Source organism: Ictalurus furcatus, chromosome 1, assembly GCF_023375685.1.
Source record: "Ictalurus furcatus strain D&B chromosome 1, Billie_1.0, whole genome shotgun sequence".
NCBI lineage: Eukaryota > Metazoa > Chordata > Actinopteri > Siluriformes > Ictaluridae > Ictalurus > Ictalurus furcatus.
In genome coordinates, this window is record NC_071255.1 from 26393064 (window position 1) to 26399786 (window position 6723).

Below are 6723 nucleotides of genomic sequence, written 5' to 3' on the forward strand. Positions count from 1 at the left end.
TTTGTCATTGTCAGTTGACAATGTTTAGTTTTTTTGCCTTGTTCCTTCTGCTGTGGATGTCTCACTTCAGTAACTCAAAGGCTATAAAAATGGTGCAGCTGCTTTGATTGATGACTAGACTCTCACAAAATGTAAATTAAAGATGAAAATAATTGGCTCTTAAGTGCATGGACTTCATGCTTCCACAATGAGAAGGGTGGGCATCAGTCTGTCACACAGCCTGCATTCCTGAGTCATTCCCTGCTGGTAAATACAAGACCTGAGTGAAAGCTTCTCTTATGGGTTTACATGTGACAAAATGAATATTAAACATAAATGCACTTTAGAGTTTAGCATCTGTATGAGGAAAAAACTTTAAAAATTTCTCTCATGCTTTTAGCAATATGTAATTTTAGCCAACTGTGTTCCTCATGCCAAAGATCTACAAGTTGTTTTATTCGGTCAAAACATCTTTCTGAAAAGATATATTATGTTTAATGCTTTTCAGCTAAAATGATATGCTGAATACTTTAGTTTGAAGACATGAATGCATGGTCTGTCTCTGCATTATCTGCCTTTCACATGAACACATCCTCCCATTTTACTGTCTCCTCTAATACATTAGAGTATTACGATATCCTGTTTTACCCTGTGTAGAGACCACTGTGCAGCCACATCCAAATGTTCCACACAATTGTTACAAACCATTATGGTTTCACCCTGAGTCTAGAGGATTGGGCCATCTGTTCACATTCTTTTATGCTATGCATCCAGGTTGGCCTTTATAGTGGGACCTGCTGTGGACCACTAAATCTGCATCATTTTAATGAAGATCTCCACTCAGAAACTCACCTTCCTTATGCATCATGAAGTTCAAGTTCAAAGGAACGTTTTCATAATGGAAATGTGTGTGACCATGGCTGACTACCCATATCTAGTGGAACACATAAACAGAATCTGAATTTGAGCAAAGCTGTACTGAATGGAACAGCTGCAGTGAATAAAAACATTGGGCAAATAATTTGATAATAGTGGGGCACATTTTGTCTATTCAGTGGAAACTGCTTTCTTGAGAAATTTTCTAGTTATTGTTATGCATTGTTGATGTTTTCTATAGATCTAACCAGGTATGTGTCATGATACAATATGAAACAATTCTCAATTATTGTAACAACTTCTTACATTTACTTGGGCTGTCTTTACAAGGACTTATATACATGTACCTTATAATAAAGTGCCAATTTCCAGCTTCCATGACCAACAGCTCCTGTAATTTGTTTACAGTCGACTTTAGATGCCAATAAAGATGCACAAGGAAGCTTTATGCAGGAAGTAATGATGTTAAACAAAAACAAACCAAATTTAATTACTGGCATGAAGCAACAGTGCTTCTCTGCTTTCTGGTTTTATTTAGGCAATACTCAGAAAGGTGGGGCAGGCAAATGGTCAGGTGATCAACAACAAACATGAATTGGGATAGGTGCTTAATTGTTTATGTGATGGTTATATGAGGAACAGCTCCCTGTTGCCGAAATTGGTGTGGGTGGTTGTTAATTTGAAATGTATGCTATGGGATACATTTTAGCTGTAGTGCCTTGGGGTAAGGATGTCTATCACCCCCTCTTCAGATGTTATGAAACTTGTTTCAGGCTGTTTTATAATAGGGGCTGAGGTGAATTCTTGTTTTAGAGTATTGGAAGCATGAGCTGCTTCCATAATCTAGAGTAGTTTCTTTGATCCTCGATGTGAGAAGGTTTGCATTAGGTTGAAGTTTTGAATGAAGGAATGAATCTTCTTCTGAGTTAAGACTTGTGGAACTCACACTTCTCTTCTTTGAAATCGACTGTTTAGGATTGAAGTAGATTAATATGTAATCAATGTAGGAAATCAAATCTTTTTTGAGCATGTATTTGTATACGTAAGTATAGAACACTTGAAATACAGAGTGGATTTTAGCAGTCCATATGGCATTACCAGGTATTGAAAATGACCTGAGAAGGCTCTCTTAAATTCATCACCTTCTCAGATTCAAACTTGGTTGTAAGCGCTTCAAAAAAGTGAGCTTACATCCTAGTTCAAATCAAATAACAAATCTTGGAATAGCCACAGACCCAATGCTGGAGTGAGACAACACAATAAATGGAGCAGTGTGGTTACAAACATTTGACTTCCATTAGTAATCAGGTGACTTTGAATGGGGATAGGTGCTTAAATGATTATGTGAGTGTAACCCAGCCAAGGTTATACGATTATAGAATTATTCTGGAAATGATTTAATTTGACATGTAGGGCAATTATTATGATTACTTTATTATTATTATTTCTTATTGTATTTTGGTTTATTTGTATTTTTTCGTTATTATGGTTTTGACACTGTTGACTGAGATTTGAGCCAATAGGAAGGCAAGGGGGAGCAGAAGTCCCGCCTCTGTGTAATATTTCTTTCGGCACATGCCTGCTATGTTTTTTCTTTTTCAATTGAGCCACGTAGCTGTCGCAACGTTGGAGAACTATATATTTCTTATATATCAAACTGAAACTTTGCATTGAAGCTTCCCAGTATATGCTGCTGCATAATCTTTTTATTTTGTGTAGCAAGAACAGATTTTGGTGAGTTATCTATGTTGAGTTTTTTTTTAGAACTTGTAATGTAGTAAGTTCAGCTAGCTAGCGTAGTTTCTGCATAGCATTGCTGTTGCAGATAATTGATATGTTTACCTCTCCTAGAAATATTGATAGCACTGAAATAACTTTTGTATTGTATGTACTTTAATTCATATTTGAAGAGAGACATGTTTTGTAAAGTCACGATTCAGTCAAAGTGGCTGGCTGCCTCGTGCCATTTTAGTTAATTGAATCTTGGAATTGCGGCACTCATGTGCTAAGAAAGAACAAAGAGATATGCACCATTTTATTTTTGTACTTTATTGTGAAGGATGTTTGCAACACATTATACTAAGAATTGTATGGTATTTTATGTTTGTTCAAGATATGCAATTAATACCCATTGCAGTTCTTTATACTTCATGGTTATTACTCAGATTATGGGTAAATGTATTTGTGAAATTGAAATGGCTAATAAACAGTCGTACAACATTTAGAAATATAGTCTTTACAACATGATTAGGCTTAATGATTAATAATCTATTTTTTGTGAATAATCCTATGCTGATGTTGTTTAGTTCTTTAAGAAGAACATTGTAATGATCAGTATAGTGTTGAGATTAATAGAATGTAAGCAATGTCCTGTTTCTTTTAATAAGTGAACAGGCCAGGTTTTTTGTGTGGATGAACAGTCTACTGTAGAGGATTGACACCAGACAGTGGAGACACCAGCAGAGTTCCTGGAACCCCTCTTCCTTGAAACACTTGATCAAGATTTCCCTAATCAGGGAATGGCGAGCCACCGAAACAATTGCATGCAGAAGATTTGAACACCTCCCTTAGGATACCTGCCTATGCGGCAGGACTGATACAACTTGTGGGTAGGATTTGAAACAGAAAGAACCCTTTTGTAAGAAAACCAGAAAAATGTAAATCCATTTAATTCATTTCCATTTTATTATTACTCTGTATTTTTTTTTTTTAATCAATAGTTCATAAGTAAAGCCGGCAACTTAACTGTACCTACCTTGTCCACTGGTCTCAATCCATTTGTTTATTTACACCTCCCTCCGAATGTAGTACTGGTCCTATAATGTGTGTGTGTGTGTGTGTGTGTGTGTGTGTATATATATATATATATATATATATATATGGTCAACTAGTATCATGCCTGTTATATGAGTCATATGAGGAACAGCTCCCTGTTGCTTACGTTGTATTTTTTTCCATGGGTGGGTGTTTCTTTGAGAATTATACTATGGCGTTTTAGCTGGAGTGCCTTGGAATTTGATTTAGGATAGCTAAATCAAATGTCTCTTTGGAGACATAAACCAATTCATATTACTAGGTATGCATAGAGGTTGTATCCATCCATTTCCCTTTCAAATTCTAACTAGGTTGTAAGTGCTTTGAAAGTTTAAGTTTGGAGAAAAGGGTGGTAGTCCGATTTATGATCTGTGATTCACACTTCAGGGACCTGGCAGTGCATATTATATATACATACACTAAAGTTGTTTTAGTATTTTAACATTGGATCTTTCTGCAGATAATGTCATTTTGGTAAGCTTAGTTTCCTGCTAAGGTGGTGTGGAGAAAATATATAATGCCAGCAGTGTTAAATAAGGAAATGTCAACACCCAACAAATGTCAAGGCTTATGACAGAATGAAGATCCACACTTATTCTTGTATTCAGGAACAGTAATATAAATAGTGCATCAATCCTTTTTGTGCTTGGAAAAGCCAATTAATAATTCCTTTTTCAGGCCATTAAGTACATAAGTGCCATGTACTAATGTGTGAAATATATGCTAATAGTAGCCTTTACCTCATGTCTTAAATTTGTTTAATGCTCAAATGAAAATGTGTGGTCATAATTTTCTGCTTTGCTGTGTTTGATGTTGCTGTGGGAGCATGGTACTCACAAAGGTCTTAGCACTTAGGTTAACACATTAAAGCAACTCCTGTGCTGCCTCGGAGATACTACTTTAAGGTAGTATAGCTGTTTTACAAAAGATCAGTTGAATCATCATCTACATTAACCGAAAATTTACCAAGCAGAAAAAAAGCTTTGAACACTGGAAATGTGTGGTGGTTGAGCGTTTGAATGAGCAATGTACAGTGCAGTCCAACTGCATAAGATTTCACAGTCACTTCCTGTGAAGCCCTGCCTTCATTCAGCACAGTTATTGTTCTCCTTCCCTGGATTTGGCACATTCTCACACCTGGCCTTGTCAGCATCTAAATCATTTACACTGATGAACATTTATTTTTGGATCTCTTCCAACATGTAAGTTAATTATAGCTGTTTTAATGAGATATAATTTAAGCCTTTAAACGCATAGTGTGATTCAGAATAGCATTTTCCATCCAAAACAATTACCATCTATACCCCACCCTTCACAAATCCTCCTCTCTCCCTCAATACTATTCATGCTATTGAAGCTTTAATAATAGGTTCCAGATAACTAGGTGTGCCGTGTGATAAATTCAGGTGTTCCTACTCTATATTTGAGATGGCTTTTCAAAAACTTCAATTATGTTAGCCTAATTCACAGTCACTGCAAAACTTTGTGTTCAGTAAATGTGTCTCTTACACTAAGAAACTATGGAGATTAAGGACCTCTGAAGGTCCACTATATCCAATGTAGAATGTAATGCATATAAATAGGTCTTTTTCTTCATAGTTAATAGAGTGTATGGATTGAAAGAAATACAGCAGTGTAAGCTCTGGTATATTCATAATTTGTTGATTCTTGCTCTGTATCTGCCTCTAAGGTGCACATTACCAACCTCTTGAGAATTACTTTTATGAGCAGATTAAACTGACCACAATAAAATCTGTACATTATTTTATTTTACGACCTTGGTTGTTGTGGAGGAGCTGAGAGAGAAATAGAGGGTGTAGAGAGTCTTCTGTAAGACTGAGGTGTACTGAGTTGCTTTTTATCCAGAATCAAAATGGATAAAATATTAATAGCATTTTATTTATAAGTGCCTTGCAGTGTCCCCAAGAGCACTATAAAGATACATCTCGGTACATAAAAAGTATGTAATAGTAATAAAAATTTAAATAAAGGAAAAGTAAATAAAAACTTATGTAATAAAAAATACAAAATTATTATTATTTTTATTATTCAGAAAACTAATAAACAAATACGAAAACTAAAAAGTAGAGGGCATGACAAGATAGATGCATATGGAGTCAATATGTGAGGAGAAAAGATTGGTTTTTAGTTGTGTTAAAAATGGAGAAGGGAAGTGCAAGGACAGAAATGGTGATAACAAGTGTTCCATAGTTTGGGGGCAGCCACACTAAAAGTCCTATCATATTAATGCTATGGTATGGAGCCAGGAAGAAAGGAATGAGAAGATGGGTATCAGAAGATCTGAGAGTGTGTGCAAGCAGGTATGAAAGCAGGAAGCTTAGTTAGAAAGTAGGGACCAGAACATGCAGTACTTATACACCAAAAGAAGTATTTTGTACTATATTTGGGAACAAATGGGCAGCCAGTGTAAATTTTTAAGTGTTAGAGTTCCATGGGCTGGTGTAGGTAGGAACCCTAGCCACTGAGTTTGTAATACTGCAACTTGTTGAAAGCCTGAAGTGGAAGCCTGTAAAGAACAGTGTTACAATAATCAAGTTTAAATGTAACAAATGCAAGAACAAGTGTCTCTGGAACACAAACAGGAAATGGGAGGAATGAGGTCTGGCGGTATTCTTAAGCTGAAACAAAACTGTCTTGGCAGTGTTTTAATATGCAAATCAAATGACATGTGGAGTCTAAAGTGACACCAGGTCTACAAACTTGAGCTGAGGTGGATGTAATAAAGTCAGGGGATAGTCAGAGTGGTGCTTTATTTTCCTAAGGGTCGCTTGGCATGCAATTAGTATGTCTTCAGATTTATTATTATTGCTCCTCAGAAGATTTACACATATTCAGGTCTTTAGGTAAGTCAGGCAGTGAACTAGGGCAGAAGGAGGCAGTCTGTGTGAGGGTAGGAGTGTATGTAAATCTGAATATCATCAACATAACAATAGAACTGCAGAATTTGATACCAAATGAAAATTCCAAGGGGGAGCATGTATTAAAGGAATAACAGCAGGCCAAGAACTGAGCACTAAGAAACCCCATGAGAGA